General features: G+C 43.3%; 1 protein-coding gene across 6 annotated transcripts in view; it reads left to right on the top strand.

Moving 5' to 3' along the window:
- ANKRD44 (ankyrin repeat domain 44) overlaps positions 1-11654 on the top strand; it is a 312430-nt gene that overhangs the window by 48586 nt on the left and 252190 nt on the right. The window lies entirely within an intron of this gene.

The following is an 11654-nucleotide window of genomic DNA, read 5'->3' as shown; positions in this document are numbered from 1 at the left end:
TTAGGGGCAGGGTTGTTACCCCCAGCAGAAGTGACGCACCTTACGATGAATGTGGCCCTGGGTTGCTGTCTTGTGCCTTTTCCTCATTTAGCTCATGTTTTTTGAGTTGGAGTTCTCTGTGGTATGCCTGCGTGGACAGCTTCCAAACTGATGGAGCTCCCCCGGGCAGGATGGCCTCCAGTCCAGACGTCTTCCCTTTGTGCAGGCCACCTTTCTTGACTTCTTGGACCACATAGGTCGTGGAACACATGGCCATCGGTCTACGCAGAGGGAAAGATTACATTTCACTCTCCATCTCCCCACATTCCCTGGTGAGAGACTCTCTTTGGTCCCCCTGAGCCAGCCAGGACTTTCCCTGGTTCAGCCACCTACGGTGAGGGCCTGGGGACAGAACAAGACACAAACATCTCTTAGGAACTTGCTTCGTGCGTGTATTTTGTAATTGGGAAGGGCTTTGAGTAAGGCAGACAGTCTGATAGCTGTGCACCCCACTGGGTACATGAAATACTAAAATATACTTAGTACCTCCTCCTGGAGTATCCACTTGTCCTATAGTTTTAGGAGAAACATTGTTTTGATATCAAAGCAAATGCATAAACATAACAGGAACCAAAGTGAAATATACGCAAGAGTTTTGAAGATAACCAGGAGGGGAAAGAATTGAATTTTGTATTCGGGGATATACTCCTCTGCTGTTAGGATGCTCTGGTGGGGTCGTGTAGGAGGCACCGACATTTCTGGCCAATTACAGGCGGGAGTTGGAAGGTTAGTATGAAACTCTGCACTGAGATACTGAGTGCTTTCAATGAGGCCGGAAGTTTCGCTGCCTGCGTGTTATAGAGCTGGACATGGGATACCCCCTTGGGGGTGGCTGAGCTAAGAAACATTAATGTACTATTTCAAGGAACCCTGGGCTGATTATTGGTGTTGTTTCTAGAATAAGGTCAGATAACGAGATTTAGCCAGTTCTGGAGGCCAGCCTCTGCTTCCTAGCAGTTAACTCTTGTTCTCGGTGACTGTGAGACCACACAGAGGCACCCAAGTCTGCTCAGAGCCCACTTCACACAGCATGACTTTTTTTTTTCTGGGCTATGGACAGAAGAGAAAACTCTAACCACAGGGCCTGCTCGTCCCTCCACCCCCCGCCCAGCTGAGGCCACAGCTGAAGTGCTTTCCTGTGATTTAAATACCCACATGGAAATACCTGGAGAGTCAGTAAAGAATTGATTTGTAGGGGCTTCTATGCTAACAGCCTTCTGATTTTCAACTTTATCCAACTGTCTCTTTAGGTCTGTATTACACCCATTTATGGAATAGATAGGTGTACAGAATAACTCATATTCATAGAATAATGCAGAAATCAACATTATTGAAGACATTAAACTACTCACTATGTCTGTTGACATATGTAGAGTGTGTGTGTGGATGTGTGTGTAGATAATAGATAATATATAGTAATAGAATAATGTTTATCTCAACATTATCGGGTACATTAATAAATGATCTGTTGTACTTATTGGCATCTTAGAATAAGATTCTAATGAAGCCTGACAGTGAAGAGAATCTAAAAGCCACCAGTGGATAAATTGGGAATGCTACCTGGGCATTTGAGAACCCCCTTTCTATTTTTCCTGAAGGATAAAAATAACTTCTCCAAAACATTAAGGAGCAGTTTGAAAAAATGAAATTACTCATGGTGACACCACCCTCAAACAAGGGCTTTTGGTCATTTCTAAGCAAGGGAACCACAACAATACAAAAAACCTCTTTGTCATAGGGGTAAGGAGTCCTGAACCCTTCCCTTCAGGGAGCACCCTGAGGATAAATGAGGGGTGTGGCCTTGATCCTGGATGCCTAAGGTCATATCTGACCTGATCAGTCTTTTTAGCAAAGAGCTAAAAGTCAAAAATGTTTGTCTCTGGCCTCTGCTCTTTCTTAGTAAAAGATTCAGTGAGAGTGCAAATGGTCTTCCAGGAGCTCTTTTCAAAGCACGACAGAAGTAAATACAAATCTTTTGCTTAGCAGGGTTTAAAAATCAATACAAAACCTTAAGCTTCTTGTTAAGATTTAGTTTATTTTGAAAATATTTTATTTTTAAAATTTTTTAAAGATTTTATTTTTTTTTATTTGAGAGAGAGCACAAGTGGGGGGAGGGAGAGGGAGAAGCAGGCTCCCCTGCTGAGTAGGGAACCATTGTTGGGGGGAGGTGTCGATCCCAGGACCCTGGGATCGGGACCTGAGCTAAAGGCAGATGCTTAACTGACTGAGCTACCCAGGAGCCCCAAGATTTAAAATGAGAATTTTGGACCTAAATTACTTGAAAACTTGGGGAATATTTTAAAAGTATAGATATCAGGCTATAACCTCAAAGATTTTGATTTGTTAGACATGGGGTGAGAGCAGGGGAAGGAATCTATATTTTTTAAAGGCGCTCTTAGGGATTCTGGTTTGTTACCAGACTTGTTTGGGGAACAAAGGAGATGAGAGGCAGAGTGGCAGAATCTAGAAAAAGCGTAACATCGTACAACTAGGTGCGTTATGCCTTTTCTTTTTTGCTGAAAGATTGAAGAGTTTTATTGCGCATGTTGTTTGGAGGAGCTTTTTCCCCCTTCTGCTTAAGGAAAACAAATTCTGAAGATATTATTATTTCCCCTCTGATTTTATATCTACCTAGCAATTTCAGGATAAAAACACAAAAGAAATCTTATAACAGCTATTATCCCTTTACTGAAAGAATAATCCTTTGCCTTCAGAGTGTAGCGGACCATGAAAACAAGGACCAATGTATAAATGTTAACATTACTCTTAGAATGTTGAGTATAGGGATCTGAATGTGTATTTTGAGGAGAAAAATTAAGCAGTAGAAGCATTCTTGTTCACATTTTTTATAGCTAAGGTTGACATTTATGCCCCAGTTGTTGAAATCTAGGAGGTTTGGGAGACGGGCTGGAATTCGGGCCCGCCCCATGGTAAGTCTAGACCAACCAGCCAGTTAGTCGGCATGCAGTTTGCAAAAACGAAATTAAGCCAACTTTGTTTTGAAATATGTGAATCACAACAGCACTAAGACCCAGAAAGATTAATGGGCAAAGAATAGGAACAGATTTTTCACAGGAGGAAATACTTGCAAACATGCCAGTAGAGGAACGCTTTGCTCCAAATCAAAGAAATGAAGGTCAAAAAAATAATGAGAAACCATTTTATGGCTATCAAATTAATATAAATATAAGCAAACCAAAGCTGATATGACCTCAGAAAATGGGTATATTCTTACATTTCTGGCAGCAGTGTTATTAGCTTGGTTTTTTGGAAAGCACATTGGTAGTGAATGCAGAAAATCAGACCCATTGACTCAGTCACCGGCTCCTTGGAATTTATACTAAAGAAAAAAAAAGCTATAAGAAAAAAAGACATATATCATGTTGTTATTTCTGATCATGGAAAATTAGAAAGAATGAAGATGGCTGACAATAGACAAATAAAACTGGAATATCTCTTAGCTATCCGAGTTGATAGTCAGGAAGCGTATGGAAACTAAAAGGTTTGAGAGAAAGCATAGTGAAATGCATATACTTATAATGAAATATCTGGAAAGGTCATTAAGAAATAACCAATTTTATTATGGTTTTGGCAATATATGTGAATTTGTTTTCAATTTATTTTATTTTTAAGTTTTTATTTTTATTTTACTTTTTTTATTTGACAGAGAGAGGCAGTGGAAAGAGGGAGCACAAGCAGGGGGAGTGAGAGGGAGAAGCAGGCTTCCCGCTGAGCAGGGAGCCTGACATGGGGCTGGATCCCAGGACCCTGGGATCATGACCTGAGCCGAAGACAGACACTTAATGACTGAGCTGCACAGGCACCCCAATATATGTGAATTTTAAAATGTTAAACAACATTTTAGTGATAAATAGAAGGTATTTTAAAAGGAGCATTATAAAGCTTGTTACACCTGAATGAATTTTTCTTCCTCTTTAGCATAATGCTGAGATGAGTGAAATAAGATGTTTTTCATTTAAAATATGAAGGGCTTTACAGCTTTTCTCCTTTTACTAGCTTACCTCCCAAAATGAATTTTCTAGGCACCTAGTTGTCTTTTCTGCTTTTAAATTTTTGTAGCTATCCAAGACAAGTTTTTGCTGACTTTGGCGTCAGACTGTCTGGATTAGAGACTGTATGACCACTCTGGCTTTAGGTTTCCTCATCTGCAAAATGGAGATAATATTATGCATGTGGGAAACAGTATGGGGGGGTTCCCTCAAAAACTTAGAAGTGTCATGGGACCCAATAATTCCATTTATTTACCCAAAGAAATTGAAAACACAAATTTAAAAGGATATATACACCCCTATATTTATGGCAACATTATTTACAATATGGAAGCCATCTAAGAGCCCATTGATAGATGAAATCGATAAGGAAGATTGGGGTGTGTGTGTGTGTGTGTGTGTGTGTGTGTAAAATGGAATATCATACAGCCATAAAAAGGGATAAGGTCATGCCATTTGCAACAGTATTGATGGACCTAAAGAGTATTATGATAAGCCAGACTACAAAAGACCAATACCATGTGATTTCACTCATAAGTAGAATCTAAGAAAACACCCAAATGAATAAACAAACAAAAAGAAGAATCAGACTGGAAAACCCAGAAAACAAACTGATGGTTGCCAGAGCGGAAAATGGGTGGGGGGGACTGGGAGATACAGGCTTCCAGGTACGGAGGGAAGAAGTCAAGGGAATGCACGGTATAAGGAATACAGTCAGTGATACTGTTGTAGCGTGTGGTGACGCATGGTAGCTACGCTTGTGGTGAGCATAGCATAATGTTTAAAATTGTCAAGTCAGTGTGTCGCACACCCTGAACTAACATCATGCATCAACTATGGTCAAATAAATTTTTTTTTTTTTAAAGTGGATAATGACGTGCCTGGTACTAAAAGTACTCACAATAAGCTATTATTCTTTCTCCATCCTCGGGAGGCACTCCTGACTGCCCACCCTGCTAACTTCCTTCTTAACAGAATCCGGTTTCGTTCAGGCGTCCAGCGGCCCTGTGTTCCGCCTTGGAGGGTGAATGAAGACTTCTTTGCTAATCATGGCGATCTTATTCCCATCTGGCCCAGACTGGCTTAGAAGTGGCCACGGGACTTTGTTCTGGTGCATATGGCTAATGGAAAGTCAGCCAAGGGATTCTGGGAAAGATATTCCTCCTTTATAAAGAAAAGAGAGGTACAGAGATTTATGTACATCTCATCTCTCGTTGCTCTACCTTTCCTGCTTTGGACACTGTTGCGTGATGATACCTTCTTTAGAACTGTGGCAGCCATTTGGCAATCATAAGGGGGTGGCCGCCAGTAGCCAAGGATGCCCGAGCAAAAAGACGGGACGGGCCTGGTTATGAGATGACTTCACGGAGCCACTGAGCTACCTGGTGGCTGAACCAGTCAGCCCGGAATCACCTACCTCAAGGGATTGTAAGAGAGAAAGTGTCCAAATTGCTTAGGCAAATTTTAATGGTCTGTTCTGCTCTTTGCAGCTGAAAATGTCCAAACTGATTGATGAGCTAAAGTTAATTGTCATTGTCTGATGTACTAATTTTAAAATAATGTCCTCAAAAGATACTTTTTTCCTTTTTTTCTTTAAGATTTTATTTATTTTTTTTTTGACAGAGAGAAAGAGATCACTAGTAGGCAGATGGGGGAAAGCAGGCTCCCCTCCGAGCAGAGGGGCCCAATGTGGGGCTCGATCCCAGGACCCTGAGATCATGACCTGAGCCAAAGGCAGAGGCTTAACCCACTGAGCCACCCAGGTGCTCCAAAAGAACTGGCTGTTTTTCATGAGCTGATTAAAATTTCTGGAATAAGTCAGTGCTCTAGGAGTCTTTCACCTTTGATGTATTATAGAAATAATACTTTCAAAATTTAACCTTAGTTAATAACTGTCTTGTATATTTTGAGCCTAGACACTTTTTTTTGAGAACTTTGATCCTAACAGTGAAATATAGACGGACCTGTATGCTTGTCATTATCAGCGTGAAAAATATGCCCGAAATAAGTATTGTGGCCATGTAGGCATTTTGGTGAGAGTGGGTATAAATCTGTAACTTGACAATTGATGGTCTGGCTGCAGCTGTGGTAGGATTATGGCTCAAATATTTTGAATATCTGTTTAAAAATAAACTTTAGTGCAGCTGATGAAGAGATTATGTGTTTTAGTGGATGTGTTTGCTGAAATTACATATCTGAAATAAATAGGAAGTTGTATTTTTCCTTTGCACTGTCATAAAGACTTGCTCCTCCCTCGAGTGCCGTCTCAAGACGAGCACATGGGTGGCCTCCAGATTCTCCCGCACGAACAGCAAAATTGGGAAGTTCTTGCTCTTTGGTGATGTGGGTCTTGTCCTATTTCCAGAAGGTTACATTGATAGAAAGTACTTGTCAAATGTGTTTTCTAGTGGGATTTTCATAACCAAAGCAAGCTCTGAACCACATTTTTCTTACATATCACAGAATTTTCAAGAACAATAAATTCTTCCTCTTCATATAGCTAAAAATGTTTGTTCTCCCTAAGCAGAATTTTGACTCAACGCAGCAGCCCTGCTATCATTCCCCAGAATCCATGGACTTCATTACTCCTCCTGGACACCACATGGTACCTCTGCTTTGAGTCCCTCCTTCTCGTCTCCCCGGAGATCCTTCTTCTTCTGTAGGAAAGATTTGCTCCCACGTGATTCCGCCGTTGCAGAATGGTCCTTGTGTTAGGGTTCTCAGAGAAATAAAACCAGCAGGAGGTTACGTATATATGTTTGTGTGTGATGTACATATATGTGTGTATATATCTACACATATGCATACATATATAATAATTATTATGCAGAACTGGTTCACATGATTGTGGAACCTGGGAAGTCCAAAATCTGTAGTGTGGGCTGACAGGCTAGAGGTCCAGGAAAGCTGGTGCAGCTCTCACTGGAACGGGTGTAGGTCCGGTCCCAAGGGAGGCTGCTGGAGAATTCTTCCTTGCTCCAGGAGGCTGCTGGTCTTTTTGTTCTATTTAGGGCTTCCCGCTGATTGCATGAGGCCCACCAAAGCTATTGAGGACACTGTTTAACCCCAAATTCACCCATTTAAATGTTAATCACACCCCAAACACCACCCTACAAGTTGACACAGTCCCCTCAGGATTAAAGGTAATTAGGCTCTGCTCTGTGTCCCTGCAGCTAACACTGGGTAGGAAGCCAGGAGGGACAAGTACGGATATATGCTTCTTTCTCCTCTCCTTTGGGGTTGTTCCTGAGTTTGGGGAGTGGGGAACTGGGAAGGAGGATGATAAGGAGGGAAGGACCATTTCTTATTGTGCACAGTTGACAGAGCGAATGTCTGCAGCCCGCAGAAACCTCAACAGAGGGCCCTGTGGCTGGCTGCTTTTCAGTTCTCCTTGGTCACTTCCATTCTTCAGCTGACACTCTTGGTTTGAGTAGGGCAGAACTTTCTTTACCGTGGAAGAGGCTGTGTGTTTGGGGGGGGGGGGGGAATGTCTGTGAGAAAATGATTGTTCTCACAGCTGGGACCCTTGGGTTGGACCCGAGGAGAGAGGAGACTCTTGTCTTCACTCTGTTACGTGGCGGTTTTAGGTAAGTTACTCATCACCTTTGCATGTCAGTTCCCTCATCAGCCAAACAGAGCTAATAATAAGACCTCAGAACGCTGCTGGGGGGGTTAGGTCGGGGCTTGTGTGTAAGCGATGTGTGCTCTATAAAGCACTATATTACTTAAGCTTGGGTTTTTACTTTATCCCACTGTTGCCATCAGACAAAATCTAATTTATATAAAGAAATTGATTCTGCTCTAGGTACCCAGGACCTCTGCCCAGATGACTGCCCGGTGATAGGTTTGCCAAATTTTCTTTCGAGGGACAAAATGCCATGTTGTAAGGAATTTGTTTCCTGGATTGGGGAGCCATATTTCGACACCCCCTACCCCTGCCCCTGCCCCTGCCCCTGGCCCTGTGATTGTAACACATCTGGGAGGCAGATACATTAGGGCCTTGGAAGCCCTTGCTTGACAGTAAGGAGATGAATAATTAACCTAACAAATTCTTGGGTGATTCCTTTGTTTCCTGGTGTCACGTTCAGAGAGTAGACTTCCTAAGCTGAAACCATTTTTTCCCCAAAAGCACTGAAAACAAGGACCATTCCTGAATGGAATAAAAACGGACCGTTCCTTCGTTAGCTTGGTCACTCATTCAGTCAGGGCAGGGATTGCATTGAGTGGCACTGTGCCAGGTAGTGAGGAGGGAGCGGAGAGGAACGGAGGGAAAGTAGACCAAAAAGATGTAGAGGTACTGGGTGTCTGCGCTGGAGAGTTCGGATTTCACTCTGTTGATGTAAAACATGGGGATTGCAAGCATTGGGTTTGGAATTGGACCGCCTAGTTTCCGATTCTGGCCCTGCTACTTCCTAGCTGGATACTGTTGGGTACATCACCTGACCACACTGTGCCTCAGCTTCTGCATCTGTGAAATGGGAAGAATGACAGTGCCATAGTGTTGCAGTGAGGACGGAGCAAACCAGCGAACGCTGTAGGTGTTTGAGCTGTAGAACATGTGGCTGTCAGGAAGCCGATCTGGCAGAGACACAAGAGGGACGTGGCTACAACAGGGGAGGGCTGCAGAGGGTGGTGGCTGGGGAGACTGTGGCAGTATAAGCCGGGGCCTGGGAACTGAAGCCTGCTTTGCAGGGATGTCTGGGCAGAATTGTTTGCACATCTAGGGGTTATGCGCGGCAGGGCCTACTTATTCGTGGGATTAGAGCTGGACTCGTAACACGGAGCCCCGTCTCCTCCTGTTCCTTCCTCAAAGCTTGGCCTTCCCGGGGCTCAGGTGGACGTATCATGGCCACGTTCCTGAAGTCATTTTATGGTTTGGGGACGGAACGGAACATTATGACTGGAACACTGGGGGCAGGGGAATCCAAAATACTCCCCCTTCCCTGCCCCTGCTTTTTTCCTTATCTGTTTCCTACTTTCATTTCAGCGAGGGAAGAGGTTGCGTGATAACTGAGCACCGTATCTGTAATAGGGAATGTATTTTATTTTCACTTGCCTTCTTTGTTTTTAAAATGTTCCTGGAGGAATTTAGGAACAACTTTGATTTGATTTGTCTCTCTTCACTTTCCTGTCCTTTTAATTTTCCTGGACTACAAAGATATTCCATCCAATGCTGTGGCATGACGTGAGCCAGGACGGTGCCAGCCACCTGCTGATCTGAGCAAAGGCGTTGCAGCCTCGGGGTGACTCTCCTGTGGCTGTCTGGCAGTTTCTACCACTTTTAGGAAAAATAACCTAAAAACAGCTTTGCTGTCAAGTAATGCCCCCACCGCCACCATCCCCTTGGCCTGATAAAAACTATAGCAAATGGCCCTTTTATTTTGTAAGGTAAGTGAGCACTGTTGAGTTCCTATACATCATCAATTGAAATTTTCATATATTTTCTTAACACAAGCAGCGTGTGTCACCCCTCAGGATTGGCCACTCACAGAGCCACCACTTACCCACGAATTTCTACCATGAATGGAGTGGTGGGTCATCTTGATGGAGCTGGGGGCTTGCTAAAGAGGTGACTAGCATCCCTGCTTGAGACGCGCAGTTGGCTGTCCTTAAAAAAAAAAAAAATCATCAAATCAAAGCATGGCAGTAGTTAGATTTGTTGAGGGTGGGAAGTGAACAACAGATCGTTTTTGTAAATGATTTTCCCTGTCTTCCATTTCCCTGTCTCTCCAGCAGCCGTTTCAATCTGCGAGACACACGTGGTGTTCTGTCCCAACTCTGTCCTTCCCTTTGCTTGGGGACAATGAACAGAAATGGTTCCTAGCAAAAAATATTACAAACTGACATTCTAAATCCTTCAGAAAGACAGGAGCATGCAGAAGAGTTACCGCCTGCCGCTGAGGCAGTCGCCAGTCCCGAGAGGGAAGCATCCTTCTTACGTCCTAGATGGTGGGAGAGTGCGACGCGATTTTCCTCTAACGCATGTATTCTCTGAGCCGGAGATTTCTCTCCATTTTCCCATCACACCGTGGGTAGTTGCTTAAGAGAGTCTTGTCCAACCTTTTAGAAAGTGATTCTTTTTCTGTGACTGCTGACAGGAGCTGTTAGGAAACTGGAAAATGTAACAGCAGCTGCTTCCTTTGTCATTTTTAGCCACCTGAGTTGTTTTGAATTTCTTTGTGCTTTTGAGGTGTACTTCCACCTGGGAGGAGCATCTGGCTGTCTTGGCATTTCTGCCTTGGACTGTGATGGTGATGACTGCTAACTTTCATACCTAGGTCCTTCCATGTCTGTGTTCATGGGGGACATAACAGTAGTTCTGTGCTTATTAGTAATGCCTTCAGTTTTTACTTATTTACTTTTAAGATTTTATTTTTGACTTTGCGCGTGCACACACTTGTGTGCATGAGAGTGAGAGAGAGAGAGAGAGAGCGCGCGTGCGTGAGAGCGAGGGGGAGTGGGGTAAGGGATGCGGCGGAGCAGAGGGGGAAGCAGACTCCCACGGAGCAGAGAGCCTAATGTGACACTTGATCCTAGGACGCCAGCATCATGACCTGGTTGAAGACAGACACTTAACTGATAGAGCGACCCAGGTGCCCTGCCAATTTGAAAAAAAAAAAAAAAAGATTTTATTCTTTTAAAATTTATTTTATTATTATTTAAAAAAATATTTTATTTATTTATTTGGCAGAAATCACAATTAGGCAGAGAGGCAGGCAGAGAGAGAGAGAGGAGAAAGCAGGCTCCCTGCTGAGCAGAGAGCCCGATATGGGGCTCGATCCCAGGACCCTGAGATCATGACCTGAGCCGAAGGCAGAAGCTTTAACCCACTGAGCCACCCAGGCGCCCCCCCCAAAATTTTATTTTTAAGTAATCTCTACACCCAACATGAGGCTCACATTTACAACCTCGAGGTCAAGAGTTGCATGATCTATATGGACTGAGCCAGCCAGGGACCCCTATGCTGTCAATTTCTTAGCTCCCCAGTTTTGGGCCCACACATTTCTCCTCTATTTCCTTTGTATGTTTCCTTGGCCTTCGCTTATGTTTCACAATGTTAAGTTTTTGGAAGGCCCAACTAATGTGAACTCATTCACACTGATTCGATTAATGCAAAGCTTGACGATCAGGCGCAAGTTTCCCTTCCTTATGAAACAAATTATGATTTTTTTTTTTTTTTTTTGGTCTTAAAGCCGTGGCCCCGAGTTTCTTATTTCTTAGGCTCCCTACGAGCTCTTTAGAGCCAGGCCCACAGTCTCCCAGCTGCAGTTGGCTGGAACGGTGACATCCAGAGACAAATTCAGTAGTGTGAGCTAGAAGCATACTGCGTATTTGGTGAACATATGTATGCAGTAAATACTAAAAAACAGTAGACTTTGTTTAATTTTGTTTTGCTTCGGTTTGATTTGTGGAGATTTCTTCCTCTCAATGAAGAGCTTTTCTAATGTAGTTTTATGGGTCTGCTTTAGTCACTGGAGCCCTTGCTCAGTGAAACTGACAAATCCCAATACTTGCTAAAAAAAATCAGAGCTGTCATTAGAGCAGGGCAATATAATTTCCCTAAGCAAATAAGTTAGCTGCTTCCTTGGCTACTCACAGAATTTA

Source organism: Mustela nigripes, chromosome 3 (assembly GCF_022355385.1).
Source record: "Mustela nigripes isolate SB6536 chromosome 3, MUSNIG.SB6536, whole genome shotgun sequence".
NCBI classification, from domain to species: domain Eukaryota; kingdom Metazoa; phylum Chordata; class Mammalia; order Carnivora; family Mustelidae; genus Mustela; species Mustela nigripes.
The sequence above is the reverse complement of the archived record's forward strand: the minus strand, read 5'-3'. Positions and strand labels throughout refer to the sequence as shown.